This window comes from Sceloporus undulatus, chromosome 4 (genome assembly GCF_019175285.1).
Source record: "Sceloporus undulatus isolate JIND9_A2432 ecotype Alabama chromosome 4, SceUnd_v1.1, whole genome shotgun sequence".
NCBI lineage: Eukaryota > Metazoa > Chordata > Lepidosauria > Squamata > Phrynosomatidae > Sceloporus > Sceloporus undulatus.
Genome location: NC_056525.1, coordinates 59511409 through 59536895, shown reverse-complemented (window position 1 = coordinate 59536895; position 25487 = coordinate 59511409). Strand labels below are relative to the sequence as shown.

At 39.9% G+C, this 25487-nt stretch overlaps 1 protein-coding gene across 22 annotated transcripts in view; it reads left to right on the top strand.

Moving 5' to 3' along the window:
* The window catches only part of NFASC (neurofascin), a 275421-nt gene that overhangs the window by 56025 nt on the left and 193909 nt on the right, over window positions 1-25487 (top strand). For all 22 annotated transcript variants that reach the window (XM_042462334.1, XM_042462336.1, XM_042462352.1 and 19 more), the window contains one exon: window positions 19156-19223. The gene's annotated coding sequence lies outside the window, so the exon portion shown is untranslated. The remainder of the gene's footprint in view (window positions 1-19155; window positions 19224-25487) is intronic.

The window sequence follows — 25487 nt, the reverse complement described above, 5'->3', positions numbered from 1 at the left end:
TAATAATAATAATAATAATAATAATAATAATAATAATAATAATAATAATATAGTGGTTAGGTATGTGAAAATCTGTCAGACTGATGTTTTCCAGCACCACTCTGAAACTTGTTTCAACTCATGACTGTACCTGTTTGCTAGGTTTGCTTCCTTTCTTTTCTGTACTAAAATGTGGATATTTTCATGCAGACTTTTCAAAATGTATATTTTAATTGAGTGCATACTCAATTTTCTTCACTGATTAAAGATTATTTGTGAATTTTTTTAATGAGCATGTTTTTCATGCACTTTAACACATTTGTTGTGCAAAATGTATTGCAGATGCAACAATGTACAGACTTCAGAACACAAGTTGTGTTTGGGTCCACTTTGGGTTCTAGATGGCAGGAACTGAATAAATTATTCTTAAAATAAATAAACCGAAATTCATTTCTTCCACTACCACCAATAATAGCCTTGTTTCATTGTTTACCTATTGAATTTGAAATGTCTCAATGTCCAGGGATGAGTTCCTGGAGGTGATATAATTCCATGCTCAGTAAAGCAAGAAGAGAATGTGTGATTTTAGTGTGTTTTTAAGATCAGCAGTCTAGTCTGAGCCAGGAAGATAAAGTGTGACCTCTGTTAAACAGTGATTGCAGTAGTTATTAACTGAGGTTAAGCTAGTTATTACTCCCTGGGATTGTGTTCAGACTTGTTGCTTTCTTCTAACTGACAGGCTGGATTTTGAAGCAGGAGTTATCTTATCAGTCCAGGATAGTGAAGCACCATTCCTGTAGTTTTTCCAGTCAGATTTTATTTGAGTTAAAGGAATAAATATCTCTTCACCTAGAAGGAAGAGAGAGATATTGAGAGATTTAGGAATGATGGAGAAAGGCAACTCACTGTATGATGGGGGTGGCAACCTGAGAGGAGATGGAAATCCAGCCTGGCAATTTTTATGCATTGCCACAGGCAGGAGTTACACATATTTTTCATGAATAATTTTATCACTTCTTTCACTAGGGGGTTCCTGTGTATAAATACAGGTTGTTATGGATACAAGGAACAATCTTGCTCCCTGTGGATTGGAACAGATAGGTGATGGTTCCATTGATGTTGTATTGGGATGCTTTTTCAAAGCATGATTAGGTTCAGTGGTAAAGAAATTTCTGTGCCAACATCAAAAGATTAAAAATCATGAGCCATGTCCCTAAGTAGCTATGAAGGGCCTCCTAAAACAAGATAATTCCTAAAAAAGAAGTATTTTGAAAAAGAATTTACATGTTTTGAAAATAACTATCTGTGTTTTGTGTGGCTTTGGAATACATTTCTAGTGTTCCAATGAGATATAGATCAAATGGTAGCAACAATTCACATATCTAGCCATTTTAGTCTGAGCGTGACAGTAATATATGTATTGAAGGTTTTGTGTTTCCCTATTTGCATTACTGATGGAGTATGTCAGGATTGCATTTTCAGAATAATAATGAATATCATTGTGTAAAAAGTTGTTTGGTTTTTTTTGCCAATTATCTAGCTATGCTCACCTTAGGCAAACCAAAACTTCCTGCTTTTCCCAGAGGAAAAAGAACAATGGAACAAAAGAAAGCTGTATTCTACTGAGTCCGACCATTGGTCTGTCAAGCTCACAACTATATACAATGATTGGCAGAGGTTTCCCAGGACTGCGTCTTTCTTGAGTTCTTTCTCTGGATATACTGACAACTGAATTTGGTATTTTAAGCATCTTCAGGCTTGATGACCACTATATAGTTGTAATTGGTGGTGTGAATAAGGATCACTCCTCCATTGGGAAAAGGAGTTCTACCAGTGTGCACAACTACATATAAGCATGGTTAGCTTATTGAAAGATTGTCAATCATTCTCTATATACCCGGAAGGAGCATTTATTTGTTGGCTTTGAAAAGATGAGCTGAACTTGCCCTCTTTCTATGGAAAACTCTGCTTCAGTACATTTATTAGGTCTTTAGGCCACCCCCTCAAGGGACCGAAATGGTTTTAAATAAGCATGATGACCTATATCACAATTTAAGGTAAAAACAGGTCAAGAGAAATATGCTGCTGCATTTAACAATGCTCATCTGGTAACCTGAAATGAACTGTCAGACTTTCCTTTTCTTGCCTAGGGTCCTTCATTGCTCATAGTTTACCCAGACAATCAATCAAAACATGTGTCAACTATCTTTTAGGTTTTATGGGACACACTGCCATATCCATATCCAGTGACAATGTCTAATGATATGTGGAGGAAGGGAGAGCTGTTCAGTCTTAGAGATGTAAAAGTTCTGGAAATTTTGAAGCTATGGGGAAAAAACCCTTTTCCTCATTTCCCCCCCCAGAAAAAAATGGAAATGCTCAGAAATTTTTTTTAAAAATGCAACATGAACAGTTTTTACAGATTGAAAGTCACTCTGTTACTTTAGGGACATAAAATATGACTATGTACAACTTGATTTGGCATGAAATTATCACAGTTGGTATATTAAAAGACAGTGTATTCAAACAATTATTACGAATGGAGTTTATTTTTATTTTTACTTTTTTTATTTAGAAGAAATAGAGCAACAGTCTCCTGAACTATAAGGAACCGCTTTGGTTTTGCTAGTTTATATGGAGCAGGCATAAACAAACAAACAAACCCCAGAAATTCCCAAATCCTATCAACATTAGTAACAAAGAAAACTATGGCGGGTTACAAACCGCCATATAGTATGCGACGAGCTCGTACTAGGGTTAGGAAGGGGCGGTGCTTCTGCACCCCCTAACCCTAGTACGCGCTCCGCGCACACAAAATGGTGGCGGCTGTTCCACACGGCCACCGCAATCTTGACGTAGCGGACGCACCACGTCCACACGTCGCACCCCAGAAATGACGCCGCGAGCGTGCGACTAGCACCTCGCGGCATCTCTTCCGGGGCCTGAGAAGGAGCGCAATTTCCGCGCTCCTTCTCTGCAGCGTCCGGGAGCCGCGCGGTTTAAAGGCTGCGGCTCCCAGATGCTGCAAGTGGAGGCGGAGCCAGATCACCGCTTTTCGGCGGTCTGTAACCCGCCTATATTTCCTTTCCACAGTATCAAATAGACATTCCCATAAAATGAATGGGGAGGAGTGTGTGGAAGGGAGGAGGGACTAGGATTCAATAAATAGTCATGGAATTTTCATTTTCCAAGCTATAGTTATCGGTATCAGTTTCAGTCTCTCTTTCTACTTTGTTATGTTTGTCATTGTCACAGTGATCATAGACTTCTAAAAACTGAAGGTTTGAAACAAGGATTGAAACAAGCTTCTTACCCTTCACATTTTAGTTTATTTCTTGATTTTGTGTGAGTGTTACCAAACATAGACCAGATTATTATATATTCTGCAGAAGATGGATGGATCTGAAGAAGGTGAGAAGCAAGAGGAGTCAGAGGCTGTGTTGTGCAAAGACCTTGAAAAGATGATCTTCAGGTGTCATATTGCCCACAATGAAGTTATGGAGTATTTTTTTGATGCAGTTGCTTCTAATATTTGTTTACTTGACGATGCTGCTGATGTTACAGATGGAGCAGGAAGAGGGCCTTTTGAACAAGAACGTTGAGGAAAGTTATGTGCACTTTCATCATTGTAGTCCTCGTCACTTAGATCCATAAAGGATTTTTCAATATCTACAGGACACTTGTTACATACAAGAATGTGTTTTGTCATCTTAATAACAATTAGAAATGCATATTTAATCTGACAGTATTTGCAAATCACTTGCAAATCACGCCTGTTATCAGCTTCGGCTTATTCGCCAGCTGCGCCCATACCTGGCCCAGAGGGACCTTGAAACCGTGGTACACGCTCTGGTAACCTCGAGATTGGATTTCTGCAGCGCACTCTACATGGGGCAACCCTTATACCAAACCCGGAAGCTACAAATGGTACAGAACATGGCAGCCAGGCTGATCACTGGTACTTCCAGGGCCAGCCATATTACACCGGTGCTAAAAGACCTGCATTGGCTGCCTATTCGCTTCCGGGCACAATATAAGGTGTTGGTGATTACCTATAAAGCCCTAAATGGCCTGGGCCCAGGATACCTGAAGGACCGCCTCTCCCCGTACATTCTGCCCCGCACCCTCAGAACGTCTGGGCAGCAACTACTTAGGGTTCCAGGGGCTAGGCTTACCTCCACCACGAGGAAGACATATTCCATCGCCGCCCCGGCCCTTTGGAACACGCTGCCCACAGAGCTCCGCTCGGCCACCTCCCTGGCCCAATTCAGAAGGGATCTATTCCATGCTGCATTCCCTGACTAAAGTCCCAATTGGTCTCCCTTCCTCTTTACTGGCAAGAAGACTGGCTAACGGGGTTTTATTCTGTTTTTACTGTATTTGTATATATTTGATGTATGTGATTATTGTTCTGTGTATTGAATGATTTTACCTTGCTGTTAACCGCCCTGATCTTTGGAAGGGCGGTATAAAAATAAAATTTTTATTATTTATTTATTATTTTTTCTCAGAAGAACTTGAAACGTGATAATGCCTCCATATGTTAGAAGTTGGTCTCACCATTTTCCTGAGGGAAGTAGGAAAGAAAAATAATTTAGTGGCTAGCTTGCAAGAAAACACCAAACTATGCTTGGTGGTCAAGAAAGTAAAGAAAAATTAGTAGTAATTAAATTATTATTTACATAAAGGTTATAAAGATAAACTAATGTAGCTAAAATATGCTTGAATTTTCTGAAAACAGATAAATTTAAATTCTTACTTTTTAAAATTAAGTATATGTTCACATCCTTTTTATTGCGGTACTTCCTTCCGGTGCTTTGCAGCCTAGTGAAGAGAACAGAACAGAACCAAACAGACTCACTCACAAAATGAAAGTGAAACAAAAACAAAAGTGAAACCTTTTTCTTCTCTCATGACAATAGCAGTGGTCCCTAAAGGAAGAAATGCATCTTGCTCTTGCATATGTAAATGGTAAACTAGGACTTGCTTGTCCTCACTCAGTGTACAGAGATTAGAATAATCTGGTATTGTACATAGTTTTTAAAATTATTTGGCAAATATATGAACACCATGTCATAAAGATTTTATTCATTAATTCTAAAATAAAACATTCCATAATCTATTTTCTTCCTTTGTTCAATTTTTAGTTTTTTTCAGAAAAAAACAAAACAAACACGACTTCAGGAAAAAATGGGGAAAACATCCCCCCCCCCCGATTTTTCTTTTGAGTTTTTCCAGTCCTTCCACATCTCTAGCCTTACTGTTGAGGCAGCAATATGTAACAAACAACATTGGCTGGTGGTACATAGGTTCAGATTCCTGCAGAGTTATGATCCTCTCTGAAAAATGTAAAAACACAGTCACTGTCTCTGCCTAGCAGATGGTTGTGTAGATGAAGGGAAGGGACAGGAGTGTTGCCTTCCCCTTTTGGGTAAGGTGATCGAGAGGGCGGTTGCAAACTAGCTCCAAGCAGTCTTGGATGACACCGATTATCTCGATCCATTTCAAACTGGCTTCAGGTTGGGATACAGAGTGGAGACTGCCCTGGTTGCCTTGGTTGATGATCTCCGTCTGTGCATTGACAGGGGAAGTGTGGCTATGTTAGTGCTCTTGGACATCTCAGCGGCCTTCGATACCATAGACCATGGTATCCTGGAACGTCTGAGAGAGTTGGGAATCGCTGGCTCTGCCTTGCAGTGGCTACATTCCTACCTCTCGGGCAGATTCCAGATGGTGATGCTGGAGGACAGCTTCTCCTCTACAAGAGAGCTGACATGTGGTGTCCCTCAGGGCGCCATTCTGTCCCTCATGCTGTTTAACATTTACATGAAGCCGCAGGGTGAGATCATCTGGAGACATGGGGCGGGGTGTTATCAGTACGCTGATGACACCCAAATTTAATTCTCTGTCTCAGGCTGTTTCAGTGACCAAGGAGGGCATCTCGCCCCTGAATGACTGCCTGCAGTCGGTAATGGATTGGATGAGGGAAAATAGACTTAAGCTGAATCCAAATAAAACAGAGGTACTCGTGATAGGTAACCCCAATACGGGTATGGAGATAAATTTGCCAGTTCTAGATGGGGTTACACTTCCCCTGAAAGACTGTGTCTGCAGCTTGGGGGTGCTCCTGGATTCGTTGCTTCAACTGTCTTTTCAGATTGATGCAACAGCCAGGAGTGCCTGTTATCAGCTTCAGCTGATACGCCAGTTGCGCCCCTACCTGGAGCAGCGGGACCTAGAAACGGTCGTAAATGCTCTAGTAACCTCTTGCCTTGATTTCTGCAATGCGCTTTACATGAGGCAACCTTTGTGCCACATCTGGAAGCTCCAATTGATACAAAACATGGCAGCCAGACTGGTTGCCGGAAAATCCAAGTTCGACCATATTACACCTATTTTAAAATCACTACATTGGCTGCCTATTAGCTTCCGGGCACAGTACAAGGTGTTGGTTATCACCTATAAAGCCCTACATGGCCTGGGTCCAGTCTACTTGAAGGAACGCCTCCTCCCATACAATCCTTCCCCATACACTCCGATCCTCCGGGAAAAACGTCTTACAATCTAGAAATTTTATAATTAGGAGGGAGGGTTGGGTCGGGGTTTTAAGAGAGAAAAAATAAATAAAAGCCTGCCAAGTGGCATACAATCTAAAACAACAGCATTACATGATCTGTCTGTTACTACTGTAGTTGTTCCTCTTCTTTTGCTTCTTCCTTCTGCTGTGAAAAGAAATGATAATAACAATAGCAACCTGTTTCAGGAAAGCTAGATATGAGAATCTGTGCAGAGAAAGCTGATGAAGCACTGTCAGTTTCAACAACCTTATTATTTGCTGCAGGCGTGGAGAATGGCCAGGTGTTGCTAGTGTGTGTCCGTCCAAATATATTTTTGGCCAGTCGGTTACCAGTGCAACCATAGATTAGTAATCAAACTGTATAACCAAGTTTCCCCTTTTAAAGGAAGCCATTGTTTCCAGTTCACTTTAACTTTAATGTTTCCAAGAAGCTCTATAAATACCCTTACAGAAGAAGATGATGATCTTTGATAACATATATATGATGGGGGGGGGAGAAAAAGGAGCACAGCAGTCTGCTTTGCCACTGTGCATTTTAAAACTGTGAAGTAAATAATGAAATCCAGAGTATAACAGTCTCGTGGACCCTTGTTATACGCTGGGGTTTGGTTCCAAGATCCCCTGTGTATAACAAAATCTGTGTATGCTCAAGTACCATTAAATATAACGACTTAGCAAAATGGTGTCCCTTATAAAAAATGGAAAATCAAGGTTTGATATTTGAAATTTATACTTTTTTTTAATATTTTCAAACCATGGATGCTTTAATCCATGTATAAGAAATCAGTGTATAAGAAGGGCCGACTGTAATTGTAGAAGCCTAGAAAGTGTGAATTGGATGAATGGAACACTATTTGATCAGCAGTGAACACATTTTTCATTTTGAGAGTTTAGGAATATAGATGGCATTTCCTTCTTGAACCTGGCACTTCCCAAATTCCTGGACTGCACCTCTCATCATCCCTAGCTAACTTAGCCAATGGCTATAGTTGCTGTGGAGGGTGAGAATTGTAGTTTGAAGAGTGCCTGGTAAGGAAAAGATGTTTGTGAAAGGATACACAAATTACTGTTACAAAATGATGAACACAGTTAAAATAAAACCATTGATTTCAATGAGGCTTACTTCCAAGTAAATGTAAATTTTTGAATGGATTGCATACTGAAGATGGACCAAGCTTGTTTTCTGCTGCTCTAGAGAGTAGGGCATGGAGCAATGAATGCAAAGTACAGGGAAAGAGATTCCACCTAAACATTAGAAGAACTTCCTGACAGTAAGAGCTGTTTGACAGGAAACATACTCCCACAGGGTGTAGTGGAGTCTTTTTTGGAGGTTTTTAAATAGAGGCTGGATGGCCACTGTCAGGGATGCTTTTATTGTGAGTTCCTGCATGGCAGGGTGTTGGACTGGATGGCCCTAGATGTCTCTTCCAACTCTATGATTCTAGGATGCAAGAGCTATGTAAAGTACTGTTTCATAAGAAGAGCCTCCCAACAGAAAGAGACAAAGTAATAAACAGCTAGGATATGAATGGGCAGATTGTTCCTTGCCTTTTCAGTCTTGCCTTTCATTTCTTGTTTGAAAATATTATTTGAATTTTATGCATGTTTGTGAATGAGGGAGTCTTTGCAACTGTTTGGCATCCACTTGTCATGTGACTTGCACTTAAAACACTCAACATAAAATGCTTGAGTTCCTTCTGTCCCCCTCCAATAATTGATGTTAGCCAAATGCAAATTCTTTATATCTTTTGCAAAGTATTTTATATACTTTTTCAGAGTATTAAAATATTTCTAGCATGCATGGCTTCTAAGCTTATGCAAGTTTCATCAGAACTCATAAACAAGCTAATGAAAACTATAGCATTTCCCCTGTTTATGTCCAACATCTTGAATAAATTTGTCTGACACTCATTTCTTCAGTAATCCTGCAGAACACTGTGTGGAATGTATAATGTGTGACCTTCCAGATGTTGCAGGACAGCAATTTCCAACAACTGTAGCCAGCATGGTCAGGGGTCAGGAGACAATGGAATTGTGGTTTAAACATCTGGAGGGTGACACATGCCTTATCTGTACAGTAAAGATGTTTGTTACCTATGTCACTCTTTTGTGAGCAAAGTCCAAGAATAACAACCCTGCCCTTACTTGCAGTAGGATGACAGTTTGTATTGTGAATAGAAAAGAAGATGGGAAGAATGCCTATGGAGATTCTGATATTAAATTGTTGGTATAAGTGTGTGGATTTGAGTTCCAGCATTTGATAGAATATGTATTGAATACAAAGCTACAGCTGAAGGCAATGCAACACCAGCTCATAAACAAGCAGAACTGTCACTGGGCTGTCATCCCTTTTTCTTTAACCTTTAGTGGCAGGACTGATGCCAGAACCTCAGTCTCCTGTTGATTGTAAAATTATAAGAAAATTAAATTGGGATTCTACAGTCACTGGTTTTTGAGTCCTCATACATGATGAAAAGTAATTACTTGAATGTTGTAGGTTTAGTGTGTAATTTGACATTTTTGGAAATAACTATATAGAGTTAAGCAAAATTATCAAAAGAGGATGCAGGCTGTATGGTTCTCCAGAGATTTTCATTTAGGCTAGATGTTAATAGGCGAGGCAGTGTGATGTAGTGGTTTAAATGTTGGATGAGGATTTTAGAGACCAGGGTTGAAATCCCTACTCAGCTGTGGAAACCCACTGGGTGACCTTGGGCAATTCACAACCTCTCAGCCTCAGAGGAAGGCAAAGTCAAGCCCCCCTCTGAACAAATCTTGCCAAGAAAACTTTGTGATAGTTCATTGTAGGGTCACCATAAATTGAAAATGACCTGAAGGCATACAGAACAACAAGGTGCTAAATAAAGCAGGGCTGGAATAAAGAAGAAAAATGCTGGCTGGTATTGAAACCATGGAGTCTGCCTTTAGTCACAGTCTTAAGATGAACTGTGGAGGAATTGTTAGGAGTTGCACATAAAATTTTTCCTAGGATGGCTGGGTTGGAGACACATTTTAAGAAAATTTGTTGTATCTGCACTGAAAGCCAAAAATATCTTTCTGCTCTGCACTTTTTCCCAAGTGTCTCACTTGGAAGCTCCAGTTTTTGGCAGATTAACAGAAAATTGGCATTCTAGAATACTGTATGTAATACTGTTAGTAATACACAGGACAGTCTCATACTGTATACTGTAAGACACATTCCACTGGTTCAATAGGTTTCTGTATTCTTGTATATGTTCTGCATGAGAGGACAGAAGAAAACAGATTAGGTTTAATGAAGGGAAACATACTTGCAGCTTGTCATGCCCCTCCTTGAGAATTTGGCTTCTGAGACTGAAGCAGACCCCCCCCCCCCCCTCATCAGGTCCCCCCTTGAGAGTCCAGCTTCTGAAGAGGAAGCTGACTTACCACAGCTGTACCTTCCTCCAACTCAGTCTGACAGCCTCTTGAATGATCCACAGGAGGAGAAGGTAGGAGAGATAATACCTCAAGAAAGGAGATGGCTGTGATGTGACATCTTAAACAGACCCCGTACACACAGCAGGGTAACACCCTCTTGAAATACCATCTGCCAGTAGGGTGGGACTGAGTAGCATGCTTTATAAGGTGGCTGGGGCTTTTCCTTTTGCGACTGCTGAATTTCTTTCTGTAGCCTGCATTTACAGCAAGACCTGGCTGAGATTTAAAACCCTGGACTGTTTCTTGACTTTGTTATCTGCTCATGTGGACTGTACCTAAGATTTGCAACTCGCACCCCTGGGCTGTTAGTTGTTGGATTCTGCTTGCTCCTTTGGCTTCTCAACTCAACTCAACTAACACCATGCCTGCTAGTGTAGTGTGAGAATAGGACACAGCTCTTCTGGAAACAGTACCCATGATGGAACAAATTATGGAGTATACCAGAACCAACTATATGCCACCTCCACATTAAGGGGAGCCAATGAACTGACATGCATGGAGAACCAGCACCAGCTTGCCTTCATCACTGCAAGTAGCGATACGCCATAACTGGGTGTTGTATTATATCAGGGTGGGGAAAGTGTGTCCTGTGGGTTGTATGCAGGAAGCCCCTGGGGCTCCATTTTGCAATACCCTCAAGCCCCACAGGAGACCCCAAGCCCCCAGACCCACTTCTCAAATATACATTTACACAGTCATCTTTTTACATAGCACAAAACCATTGCAAAAATCTGGTTGTTACAAAATACATCCAGAATACCCCAAAGCTTTCTAAATACATTTACAAATCCCTCAGATTTCAGTCTGGTCATATATATTGAAGAAGCATATACTATAGCCCATACTTTGCTATTTCCATTCCCTGGGAAAGAGTGTACAGGCTTTTTTGGGAGGTCAAGTTTCTATACCCTTATCAGTTTTATAGAATTGGGACTATTGGGACATATTCCATGCAAGAGTGAGAAAAGAAGCACCACATTCATTACACAGTAGTGTAATGTAGACTAGTCTTACATATTGTTGTGTATGTTCAACCCAACCTGTTCCTCTTATTGGGGAGGGAAATGTTCTTGTGGTTGAATGTCCTTGTGGTTGCTATCCTGCAGATTATTTGAAAGAAGTTCAGTTTGACTTTAGTGTGACTGGTGCATACTTGTGATGCATACTATCATCTTGCTTGTGTGCATTTTTTTAAATTTTAATTCAGTGGGACTTGCTTTCTGTAGGATTTACTGCTCCCTTGAGCATAGGAGTGCAGCCTTAGTAGTTCTTGAACTATGTATAAAATGGCTGGGTTGCGATAGCATAGCTTTTATTTGATCCCATACAGGGTGTTTTGACTGAGGCCTGAAGCAAATTATCAACTCACTTCCACCCCTTTCATGTCAGAAAGTTATGTAAAAAGTGGATCTCACAGCCATTTATACCTGCATGAAATATTCAGTTGCTATGACAGTAAACGTTCAGATACTTTCAAATATAAACTGGATGGACTTGAGACCCAGCATGGTGTTGTGATTTGAGCACTGGCCTATCATTCTGAAGACCAGGCTTCAAATACCCACTCAGCCATGGAAACCCACTGAGTGACCTTGAGCAAGCCACACTCTCTCAGCCTCCAATGAAGGCAAGGGACTCCCCCTCCCAACAAATATTGGTAAGAAAACTCCATGATAGATAGACTTCTAGGGTCACTAGAAGTCAGAAATGACTTGAAGGCAGACAGCAACAACAAAAACTAGAAGAGATTAGGAAATAGCAGCAGCTAGAAATAGCCCTGGTAAGTGTTCAGATGCTTTAAAATATAAAACACTTCAAATTAAGACTGAGGAAATAGTGTTTAAAAATAACCTTCTGAACTCTTTTTCATGAAGCAGTTATTTCTCTGATGCAAGAAAGGTTAAGTTCCTACAAGTGCCGATACAAAGATTACTAGTTGAAGTGTGTATTGCTGCCTGACTCCAAGCCTGCTACTGCCAAAGGGGTCCATGGGTTTGCCTGTTTTCTTAGTCCTAGTTATTTCAGGAATTTTACTCAGCAGTGCCTTGAAGACACTTATTCCATTTTCCTGTCCCCCCTTTAGCCTCAGGGATCTTAGCAGGAGGGCCATGATCCTCTCCATTCTTTCTCCCCACCACACTCTTAGAAATCTTCAGGCAGCCTACTCCTGTTTTTGAGGACCTTTAAAACAGCAGCAGCAACAACAACAACTTCCTAATGAATTGTGGGAGACTCTCTTTTGTTTGTCAGAAGCCCCCTTTTTTGAATTTTAGTTTGAAATGCATCACTGCAAGTTAGGTGACAGCCAAAAGCACTCTCAAATTTTGAGGTTTGTACTACACTGACCCAGCATTTCATGGCAGACTGATATCTTTTTGGTTCTAGGAAGTCACCTGTGTGGAATTTTGAGTTACAATGTCCATCTCCCCACACCTGTGCAGTTCACTGTGCTCCCTCCCCAAATTTTAAACAAACAGTAGATTACATTTTCCAAAATCCCGCTAGCAGCATGGCCACTGGCTGTTGCTGAATGGGTTTGTGGGAGCTGTAATCTTAAAAAAGTAACTTTTCCTAGCTCTGTTAATTCCAACACTCATTCAGCAGTCCATAGGCAGTTAACACTGGCTAGTTGGCCTTCAACATTTCCCCCCTAAAAATTTCCTGTATCTCTGTAAACTGATCTCTGGCCCAGTTACATGCCAGTTGATACCTCATTGTGTGTGTGGATGGTGCAGATTTGGCTGCATGAAATACTATCCCTGTAGTTTGCCATGGATTGTAGAGATTTGTCTAGTAGTCCCTACTTTATTTCTTTAGTGCCAAGCAAACACTTTTTAAAAAATAAAGTCCTGTTATATTATGTGCTTTTTTTTCTTTAAGTATTATTGTTTTCTGATGTTCTTAGATTTTTCAAATAGCTGTAGCTTCATTCTTTGCTGTTTTTAATTTATTATTTTATTATTTTGATTTGGATTCTGGATTTTGTGTTTTTATTGCACATTACTCTATTAACTGTAGAGCAAATGTTGTTGCTTACTATTGGCACCATAACATTCCCCCTCTTGCTGCTCAAGCCAGTTGATTTTGCTGCTCTCTTCACACTTTTACATGCCACAAAATTCCTCCCAAGCATTTGTCAAGCTTGATGATAATGATGGCAGATGTGCAGAGAAGGCCTGGGAGCCTCCTTGCCACCAAATGTTTTCTTCAGAACAAAAGATGCAAGGCAAACATTTAAATGAGCGAATCTGTGCATAACAATGAAATTGGTAGGTATTGTGTGTGAAAGGCTATCTAGGTCTACAGCAATAGGTTTGGTTTTCAACAGAACCATACTCTCCAACTGTCCCAGTTTAACAGGGTCAGTCCTAGTTAATCTGCTGACCTCCCACTTTTTCAGCTGATTTTAAGATGTCCCAGTTTCTCTCTCTTTCTTTCCTCCACTTTCTGCCTTCATTTTACTTCAGTTTCTGCAAACTGAATTCAAAGTGCAAAGCTACTCAGTTAAATCAGCAGGGGGAAGAGAAGAATAAAGAACACAATCCTGCCTTTCTCAGGATGCACCAATAAAGGAAACATGTTGCAGCCTTTCCTGTGTTGTGTGCTCTTCTCTGTTAATAAATTTTACCATCTCAACCACACTCTTATGCTGCTTGGCCACATGTGTCCCAGCTTCCAACTGTGAAATGTTGTGGGTATTCAGAAATTCTTTCTTTGGGTATTTTGAAAAGCATGTTAGATTATCACACCAGTGTTTATTCCCATGCTGGGGACAGGATGCAAATGCACAGGTACAGATTCTATTGCACAGTTCTGTATCCAGGCAGTACTCATCCCGTATCCAATGTGGGCTTCTCCAAGACCTTTTAAAGAACAGGAAAATCCTGTTCTTTAAAATATCTGGGAGAAGCCTGGATTGGGTATGGGATGAGTATTGCCTGGGGACAGAACTGTGCGGTAGAATCCATCCCTGTGTGTTTATATCTTGGGCCTAGCACGGGGATAAAACCAGTGCGATAATCTCCTACATTAATGTTTGCTCAGCAAAGCAGGAAATGGACCTTCTGGGCCTTCTTTGAAGCACAGTCTCCCACTATCAGGATGAAGATACTGAGCTACTAGAGAGCCACCCAAAAAGTAAACCTGTCCCTCTGTTTATATGCTGTATGGCAAGATGTAACTGTTTTAATACAGCACTCCTTTGATCCCACAAGAGGAAAAAAGGCATTTGCATCTGAGTCACCAAATTTGTGCCAAACAATTCCACCAGTTAACAGCTATTAAATCATCTGGATGGGATTCAGAAACCAGATGAGATAGTGTGCCAAGTGAAAACCTTTTTTCTGTGTTACCAGGATGCAAAAAAATAGCAAGAAAATATTCAGCTTCCAAAAGTCAGGGAGACTTTGCAGAAACAGTCTGCTGTTAGGCAGTGGGAAAGAATGGCTCTTTTCTAATACTGAATCTTTTCCAATACTGAATCTGAAACAAGTATGTAATTGGGAGACCAAACCAATGCTAATCTTGAATAACTGTGGCTGCCACACCATCCAGATGAAGCTGACTGCTTTTAAACCCTGTTGATTTCAGTACGCAGCATACAGTGCTTTGGCAGCTGATCTTTCTTCCTTTCTTTACTTCTGATCTGACTGTGATTTTCAGGAATAGTTTTCAAGTTCATAAGCAAAAGCATGACATTTGGCATCTTGGTAACCTGCACATGCTGTCTTCCCATCCCAGTTTTCTCCTGTGGATAATGGACTTCAGTGCCCTATTACAGAGGCAGTCTTTATTGGAAAGTGCTGTAATAGCTTTCTGTCATTGAGAAAAGGACACAAATAATTCATACTGTAACCATAAATTAGCAGATGTGCTCAGTTTTCTAACTATCTCCATTGCTTTCTCAGTCAGATGGACTCTCATTCTGATGGGCTGTTATGAGGTTGTCAGCTTTCCGGGAGAGGGCAGAAAAGTATAATTACAGGATGACAAAAATCCTTCTTTTGTGTAATGCACAATTGATCCAGCTTCAGTAGGGATACCTTACTTGCAATGATGGGAAGAGCAATGATGTTACAAACTTCTTATTCTGTGTGTGTTTGAGTGTGTGTATAATGACTGTAAAGCAATATCAAAGGACATTGAACCCTAGTGTGCTCTGAAAATTGAAGGAGGCTAAATGAGAATCTTGTTAAGAATTATTCTTCTAGACCTTGGAATTGACTAGTTACTTGCAATTAATTCCCTTTTCCAACAATGAAAGTATGCCTAAGTTACATTATTATGAGTAGTCAAGAGATACTTTCATTTGTTTTGAAGTGTAAACTTTTATAGTTAATGGGGTGTGGGATGATTAGATGGTGGGAACAATAGATGATGGATAAGAAGAATACATGTTTGAAGTACTGACTTGTGCTCTGCCTCAGGATGTCTTGTGACATGAAAATGATACATGGTTTCATTTAAAAATTATTTTTAGTCACTTTTGATAAACAGGAGAGGAAACCTATAGAAGAGCAAAAAGTCACTTCTATGAAAAGTAGTTTTTAACAATGATTAACTACTTTTGACAGTTTTGGAACTGTGATGATAATTAATTACTTTTAAAATTAGGAGAGTCAGTATGGTATAGTGGTTTGAATATTGGAATAGAACTCTGGGAGATCAGTGTTTGAATCCCACTCTGTGGGAAACCCACAGGGTAATACTGGGCAAGTCATATTCTCTCATCCTTAGAAGAAAGGAAGGATAGGATTATTGTAAGCTGAGCCAACTGAAAAACACATAAGAACAATAGCTTTTAAAATTAACTTTCCTTTATGCAGCCTGTGTATGGTGAAAAAAAATTCATTTAAACATAGCTATGTAAAGAGGACCTATCAAATATGCATACCAGTTGCTACAGGCAGGGAGAGTAGCAGTGTAAGGTCTGTTTAGTCTGCAACTGAGTTTATGCTGTGCTGGTACTTTCCAAGTGTTCTGAAGGTTTTGATTGAGGACATTATAAACAATTTCTCATAACTGCTTTGAAATCTCTTTTTGGTTGCAAATATATAACACATAGACACATACATATCTTCAACAAAACTGTCCTTGTCCCTTTCATGGTTATTAAAAAAAAGGTATCTCAAAAATCCATGAACTGAATGTTTAAGTAAACAAAGAGTCTAGTATTGTTTGGTTTTTTTTGTGAGCTCAAAGATTCATTTTCTTCAAGCTCTAAACAGTTACTCAATCTGGCAAATTAGGAGTCTGCATAAATATAGGAAGGGGTAGAAATTGTCCAGGGGTCCATGTTTATACCAGACAGATGTTGTCTGTCCACTTTGGCTTTGCTTTTGGAGGGAGATGGCAAGTGCAGTTGTGGCTCATAGTCTATCAGAGTACCATATATACAGAACTTGACTATAAATCGTGAAATCTATTCTCCAAAATGGACCCCAAAATCCTGAATTGAATTATATACAGGGCAATTTGATAATACTGCTTATAAAGCTCCTAAAAAAAGTGTGCACCCTTCCTTTGTAGCCAATGATCTTTAAACAGCTACTGAGGAAAGGGAGGGGGGGAGAGAGAGCTTACCTCCCTGTCTGAGTTCCCACACATGCTCCTCTTTGTGTGTGTGTGTTCTACCTCAGCCTTCCCTCGTAGCCAGAGATCTTTAAACAGCTACTGAAGCTGGGACAGAGAGTACCTTTGACGTATTCACGGGTCATATCATAATCCACAATTTTGGCCCCTAAATTTGCCCTCGACTTATACATTAGGTTGACTTATAGCTGAGTATATGCAGTAAGTAAAATCAAATTTAGTGGGACTTACTTTAGTGCAGAGAAAAATTGATTATACAGTTGATAGATCTGAGACCAAAGCTGCTCTTTAAAAACTGTTCAGAAATTATTGTCACATTCTTTGCAAAAGCAGATTTAACATGGTTATTTAAAAAAACTGTATTCTGTTATCCTTTTAAAACTTTAGGATCAATCATTTCCATAATTCATCACAACTGAATTCTGTTTTGCCATTTTAGGGGTGAGGAAGAACCACCTTAAAGTTGTCTGCACAGAGGAAATACTTCTATAATATAAAAAATAAAGTACAGTATATACAGTTGACCCTTCGTATCCACAGGGATTCCATTCTGGACCACCCCCACCCCAGGGATGACCAAAAAAAACCACAGGACCTCATGTCCTGTTCTTCCCAAAATATTGTCAGATTCTAGCTCCCATCATGGTTGATGGGAATTATCCAGCAAAATCTTGAGGGCCACCAATTCCCCACCCCAGGGTTACATAGTGGTATTCTCAGTATGATAAATCACAGAGGGGCCTATTATTCTAGGCAGCCTTTGTTTCAACTATCTTCTGTAGTACTACCTGGTTTTGGTCTATTAAGATGGCAACCTTGTGGATATGTTACCATCTCATTGGCAAGTTGAACAAGTGGGATGAACAAACAGATTGGCTGACCAGAATGCAGAAATTGTTTTACTGTTGTTCTGCCAAGTCTTACACATGCAGACCTAAGAAGAAAACTGAAAGGAACGGAAGTGGATGTTAGCTTGAGAGTCAAGCTTGTGCTTTCCAAGGAAATAGAGAGATGATCCAGTTCTTTAAGCCTTCTTATCCAGATCTGCCTGTTTCCTCTGGTTTTCACTTAATTGTTTCATTTTCTCCACACCCACTTTCTCTACATTGCAATGTTATCTAAAGGTTGCACATCAGATAGCTGAAGGATAGAATGTCAGATTCAATGCTCCTTTAGTCTGTCACTGCAGTTTGAAAGGCCTGAGGTTTGTAATGAAATGTCAAAGGCATTTTTGCAGCACATGGAAACCAGATGTGCTGGAAGATGGACTTTGGGAAGAGGAGGGCAACTTAAGTGTATATTTAATCTGTTTGGTCAAACGGATGAGTAACACATTTAATAGACTATTACTACTGAATGGCATATGATGTACATACTTGTTATCTAGTCATTGTTGATAGCCACATTGAATTTACCCAGGGTTACTGTTTCCCCTCCTAATTGAGTGTTTCCTCTCAGATAAGTGAGTCTTCCTTGAAGTCAGTGACCAGACATTACCAACTTGCTGATATATCAGGGTCTGAGAAAATAGATCCCTGTTTTTAAGTATAGATCACTTATGATGGAAATAATACTGTCATGTTGTCAACTCTTATTCATTGGGTAGAAGACCTGTATTACTGAAGCATGATAAGTTTACTTTGACATGCTTAATGATGTGAATTTATCAGTAAACATTCGTGACTTAGAAATCTTCTATCTCTGATACCTGAAATGGGACACTTTTGTCTTTGGTAAACATATTTCACAGGAAACAAGAGAAACCTTAGGGATCTTCACAAGGTTGGTCATCCAGCCTGTAAGGAACTTATAAGGTTATTTATTACTCATACACAGGAAAAATACTGTGCAAAACAATCTCATCTGCTGACACAGCCTCATCTCAGTTTTGCAACAGAGGTGAAATCAAGCATTAAAATTCTAAATTGACATTGAAACAGATGTTCCTATGGCCTGAAACTCAGGGGAAAAACATTGGGTCATCTTCTGTCTCTCCTGGTATTTATTTCTTTTCTTGGATAAGATATAATTCATGACTTAAAATAATTTAGGCATTGTCAAACAACTAGTCTTTCAGTAGAAATAGCTAACGGTGCAATCCTGACTAGCTCAAATGGCCAAAGGCTAGCTGAGAAGACATTCAAACCTCTCTTAGCCTAGAGGTGTCAAAATTACTTAAGACTACCTTCAGTGCCCTAAATTTCTACAGGATTGTGACTGTGACCCAAGGATGGAGGGAATTTGGATCTAGGATAAATCAGCTCCTCCCTCACCCTATCCTTTCTCACCGCTCTTGTGGTTGCTCTGCCAGCAGATCTTAGCCAGCAGAGCACATCTTCTAGCACATTACTTCTGAATGGCTTCAGGATTCTACTGCTCTGTTTTATAGTCAAGCATCTAGAAGGGGAGAACAATAATACTGTTTGTATTCAGTATGAATCCCTTGCAGATTTCAGCATTTAATCCTGAAATCAGTGCAACATGCCTGATCCAGAAATCTACATTTTTCAAGCAGATTGTTTACTCTTTTTCTCTTTCTTATTCTATAGGCTGCTCAGTATTAAACCGGGACTAAAACAAGAATATTAAGATAAACACCCGGAACCACAATATTAAGGTAAGACAATATATTCCTTATAGGCAATTTGTATAATAAGAAAACATTAATTAGGACAGATATATATAGAATTTTTTGTTTTGGAAGAATCCTCTTTTCTCACAGGGTTGAGATCCCTACTTGATAAATTTTGTTGTACATCTCTGATGTACTACTTCATGCCTCTCTAGAAGACCTTGTGTTATTTATGGATGTAGTCTGTGCCTAATTACTGTATATATTCATGTATAAATTTAGACATGTTAGTTTTAAAACGACACAAAAAACCTGGCTTGACTTATCCATGGGTCAGTGTAATTACTGTACTTTAACTCTTATTAAAAAAAAAAAAAAGGAGCCATCCCCTTCTTTTATTAGAATGGAGTAGAGAAAGGCAAGAGTTTAATCTGTCTGAGGAGCACTTAAAAGAAGCAACAACCCCTTCTATGCTATCTTCCCCAACACCATTTCTGAGCTTTTTGAATTCCTAGGCGGGAAAATGACAATCATAGCAGCTCTTTGGCATGTCACTTCAAAGGAATTCTGTTTGGAGTCAGTCTTTTCAGTTTTTGGGCATTGGAGGATTTAAATAAGATATTTGTTTATGTTTGTTAGCTTTTCTGGGTGGCTGGCTGGGCCTGTATATTGCCATTCAATCTGCTTCAGCCACAAACTGGCAGGAAGAAACAGGAGACGTGATGTGATTATTAATGGTTCAGTTTTCAGGTAATAGCAATAACAACAACAATAACAAATCTTTAGTCTTGGGAGGGATTATTGACAGCAAAATATATTTAAGGAGAGTCCCTGGTAAAGAAAAGGTTAAGAATTACTGTCTTAGATAAATGATCACTCAGATCAAAGACTTTGTAGATCCTCATTTCAAAAACAATTTTCTTGAACAGTTGTACCCTCTTTTGAAGAGACTAGAGAGATTGAATTGTGTACTCACTTTGTAACAGATGCGGGAGGTGGGAGAGATGTGCTTCAGCTGATGAAATATGACTTCCTGCTCTATTCAGATGTCTTTGCCATGTAATGCCCAGGACTTTGTATGTGAGATGCTTCATCATTCATACCTGAAGAAGATGACAAATACCAAATTAATCATACATTGGTCATCATTATAGTGTTCTATTGTTCTAAGTAAATGAGATCATTTTAACAGAAGATTGGAAACAAAACTGAAAAATGTTGTATCACTAGTACAACAATGGTTTAATATTTTCAGCTGGTGTGCTACCACTCCCGGGCCTATATAAGCTGCTTATTTAAAATGGAATTCATTTAATGAAATCCAGTATACTGATCACTAGAAGTTTGCTCATGATGATGGTCATACAAAATCCCCATGATTTTTGTTAACCAGTGATGCTGGCGGATAGTGTCACTTTGGTGAAGAGGAGGCCTACCTGACTTCTCCCAGCTTCTTTAGAGCCATATGCTTCCTTAGTTTTTTGTGGGGATTTTGGGCTATGTGGCCGTTTTCTGGAAGTGTTTATTCCTGACATTGTGCTAGCATCTGTGGTTGGCATCTTCAGAGAATGCATTCTCTGAAAATACCAGCCACAGATGCTGGTGAAACGTGAAGAATAAACTTTTCCAGAACATGGCCACATAGCCCAAAACCCCACCAAAAACTATAGCTTCCAGCTGTGGAAGCCTTTGATGTCACATATGCTTCCTGTTGCTGCTCCTCCTTTTCAGCAAGAGGAGCATAGAAGTAGACAAAGGGCTATGATTTGCAAATGTAGTGAGAGGCCTAGGCAGCGGATTGTTATAAATTTCACAAATTCTTCAAAACTGAACTGAAATGAACCAGAATTCTCTTCCCATTTGCACTGGCCAAATTTAATAGGTACAGCTGTTCTTAGTTTGGAGAAACATGTTGTAGCTCCTTGCCTTTTAGGTGCTCAAGTTCAGGGGGCTTTTTTGTGGCAAGAAGCAGTCCTAATTTAGCACTGTGCTAAACACTAAAGTGCATAGGGATTCATATGCAGAATTTAAAAGTTAGGTACTTAAAGCTCTTGGGCTAAATTGACAAATTAGTTTTTTAAAAATTCATTTAGGTGTCCCTCCAATTATTCTTAACCCATGGAGTTGGACTGGATGGCCCTTGTGGTCTCTTCCAACTCTACAATTCTATGATTCTATGATTTGTGCCAATTTTGGTGAATTTTCCTAACTGAATTGAAATTCTCATCCATCCTTATCTGAACTGAAATTCTCACCAATCTTTTAGTCTGCTTTAAATTACCCCTCCACCTTTAATCTGTGCCCCAGTAGTCTTCTGTTCAAGAGACTGATCAGGCTCACATCTGAGTTTCACAATCACCCTTCTTTGTCATTTTGCAGTACTCCTTTAATTCCACATTGCTACTCATTCTGGAGGTGACTAGTTTCCATTCCCAAATTTGAATATAGAGAGACATTTCACACTTTGAATTTCAAAAGCTATAGATAAGAGGTAGCTTACAGAATATTTCCTCCTTCTCTTCCCTCCCCCAACCAATTGATTACAATTTGTAGATTTTGCTCCTGGGTTTAATGAATGAGGACAATGTATGTCCTTAGATATCCTCATCCTTCATCAGTCTCTTTCTGACGGTCTGCATGATCCATGGCAGCAGGCTTTTTAATCTTTCTGATTTCTAATTGGAACTGAGAAAAGTTATGGGGCTTCGTGAGAGTCTGTCCTCTGCTGCCTCGAAGCATATTTGGCTGTAGAGATTTGTTGCAGACAGCCACATGTGTCTAAGATACAGAATTTGTTCACAGCTCTGGCTGGGTTCCTGCCTTGTCTGCTCCTGTGTTGTGCAGCTGAGACGAACTGAAATGTAGCCTGTGCTCAGGTCATCATTATTTAGCATCACAAACAGAAGAGAAAAGACTGGCCCAGTTACTTGTGTTGGATTCAGCCAAATGGACACTAGAGTGTATTCCATCTGCATCCTTTCAGGGACAGTGCTTTGTTTGCATATGTTAACCTTAGACAGGGCTCCATGCGCTCAGCATCTTCAAGCAGATGAGTCTGGAAGGATGACCGAGCACCAAGAAAAATACAGAAGCCTCAAGCATTCAAGAAGAGAAAGCCAGATCAGGATAGTTTTGAAAGTATTATTAAAGTGAAGCTGATCATCAGTGAGAATTTTAGGTGAAGCTGCTGGCAGTGGTTGCTGATGGCTCCAATGTCAGTGAAGTGGTGAAGTTGCTCCAGGCTTTATTCTGAACTTTAAGGAAGGCCCTATACAGACCAGCCCAAAAGGCTGGCCTGTGGGCGGAGTCAGGGCACAACATCCTGATGATGTTCCAGATGGTGCATGGCATCATGGAGCGCCTCCGGCACTGCATCCATATGATGTAGCGCCGAAGGGGCACTATACAGCCGTGCTGCCACAGCTATGGCGCCCTTTGGAGGGCACAAAAAGGAACTGCTTTTTGCCCTCCAGAGGCCGGATCGGAGCCACAGTGTGAGGTTGCTGTGGCCCCGATCCGGCCAGGAAAGTGACAGTCTGTAGAGTCCCAAAGTTATCTAGTGTCCAGAACCTACTGAGGAATAGGCTTCAACATCTTGGATGGTTCTTTTAAAGTCCAGGCTAAGACAAGATTTACTATCCCAGTGACATGGAAGCTACTGAGTGTTGCTGCCTGGTGGGTGTTGCTGCCTGCGTCGCAATAATGGCGGTGTCCTGTATACATGGGCGCCACCATTATGCATAGCGTCCGCATGTCTCACCGTGCCAGTTACATCACAAGTGCGCCAAACTAACTGACCTAACTACGGCGGTGCAAAAAAACCCCGTTTTTTTTCTGGGTGGTTTGCAGACTGCGCCGTCCCTCTGGAGTAAAAACAGATGCCTGCAGAGTGCTGTTTTGCAGTGGTCTGTACTAGGCCATGCATAGCTTTACCTATGGTATCTCACTGCTGCAAATGAGAAAGTGTTTCAATTCTGTTAATTGGTTGGTTACGGGCTTACCCAGAACTGCCCACATTATACCGGTTCTAAAATCTCTCCACTAGCTGCCTATTAGTTTCAGGGCAAGATGCAAGGTGTTGGTTTTAACCTTTAAAGCCCTACTTGGCTTGGGTCCTGACTACTTGTGGGAGCGTCTCTTTCCATATAATCCACCATGTATGTTTGGTCCTCTGGGAAGAATCTGCTACAACCTAAAAAGATTAGACTTCCAGCAGTGTCCCAGAGGTCCTTCTCATCAGCCGCTCCCAGGCTCTGGAACGACCTTCCGGACGAGATCCGTCAAATTATCACCTTGGAAGCCTTTAAGAAGGCTATTAAAACAGATCTCTTCTGGCAGGCCTTTACAGACTAGACCATATCTACTGACTTGCCTCCCCCCTACTTTCACCTTTAAGCCATCGTTGTGACACTGGAAGTGTCATTGATGCCATCGCTTCCGACCTCCCCCCCCCCCCAGAAGATGACTCATTTCCCACCCAAATCTGCCTGAAATTTTTTACTTTATTGGTCTTGGAATGTTTTAAATTTTCCATGTTTAATTTCTTTTTAGGGACTGATTAATGATTTTATGTTTTGGGGGGGAGGGTTGGGGTTTTTAATTGTATTTAAATTGTATGTGATTTTATCTTTATATTCCTGTAATCCGCGTTGATTCTTTTGAGAAAATGCAGATTATAAATAAATACTATTATTATCATTATTATTATTATTATTTAAAGAATTTACCAAAATTCACAATTTTCTTCATATTCAGGATGGGGAAAAAATAAGTTTGAAAAATCTGAATGTGGGATAAATCAAAACTGACAGATTCTCCCATCCTTACAGGAAAGATATGGGGAAAGGGGGGGGGGGGTGTAAACTGTTAGCACTATAAAGAGTCAATATTCTCAACTGACCCTGTGATATTCTGAGGTATAAATGGGAACCATTCGTCCCAAACTGTCTCTTGTTTGTGTAGGAGGTGCATTAAAATTACAGATTCTTTTTCCTTATTCCTTGGATGCAGATTAGTTGTAAACACACACAGTGAAGAGGTGAAAAATCCACTACTGTATTAAATTCTGTAACCCCCATGAACCTTTCTTGAGGGAGAGAGTTTGCAGAACAGATGGAAGGCAGATAGCATGTGATCAGGACAGAGAAACCTAGGCTTTGCTGTAGCTATTGCTATGTGAATTTATAGATTGGTAATCTGCTAATTTTAAAATAACAGATGTTGCTGCCTCCAGGGAGAGATCATGAAGGGTGTTTTCTGCACATGTAGCAACTTCATGTGTACAGGCTGTCTTCTGTGCAGTTTACCTCTGTTGATTCATGTTGTATGTCTGCTGGATTAAGGATTGCTGGGCTTGAACATTTGGCATTTATTTCTCATGCTGTAGATAAAATTTCTTATTGCATCAGATCCTGTGTCAGCCCACAGAGAGATAGGAATGCTGCAATTTTCAGATTATTTTTTCCAAGGATTATTTTATTTGTTTGATTATTTATTTATCAAAATATTTCTATGCCACCCTGTATCCAAATATTGCAGGGCAGTGTACAAATACAATATTTACAGACAGGTTAAATTATTTAAAAATAATTTAAATTATTTTAATGTATTTTAATTTATTAACCATTAGCAGGTCACAACAGATTTTTAAAACATTTGAAATAAATCAGTGAGTCCCAAAGACCTTAATAAACAGCAATGTTTTTACATAGTGCCTAAATGATAAGATATCCATTTCTGTAATGCAGTCAGTTCTTGATCATGAGCAGTTTAGAGGCCCATGAATTGCCTTTCAACAAACTCAGGGCCCATTAACAGTATATAATGATGGTGCTATTATTCCACTTTGCCATGGTTCCGTCGTATGGATTTGCAGTTTAGAGGGAGGCACTTAGAATTCCCAGTCAGAGAACTCCAGTGGCTTAACAGATTACAGACATCAGGATTCCAATGGATGGAACCATGACAGTTAAAGTGAAATAATGGCATGTAACTGTATAGTGTGAATGGGCTCCAGGTTGTAATTGGCACATATCATTGGTCATTTTCTATGGCTTTCCGTAATGTCAACTTTATGTAGAGGGCAGAAGTGGTTTTAGTTTCTGTTTCAGGTTGCTATATTAATTGCCATTTCTTTAATTGGCATACCTACCTTCAAAAGAAAGTTATAAAGTGGACCCTTGTTATATGCTGGGGTTTGGTTCCCAGATCCCCTGTGGATAACAAAATCTGTGGATGTTCAAGTCCCATTAAATATAATGACATAGCAAAATGGTGTCCCTTATAAAAAATGGAAAATCAAGGTTTGAT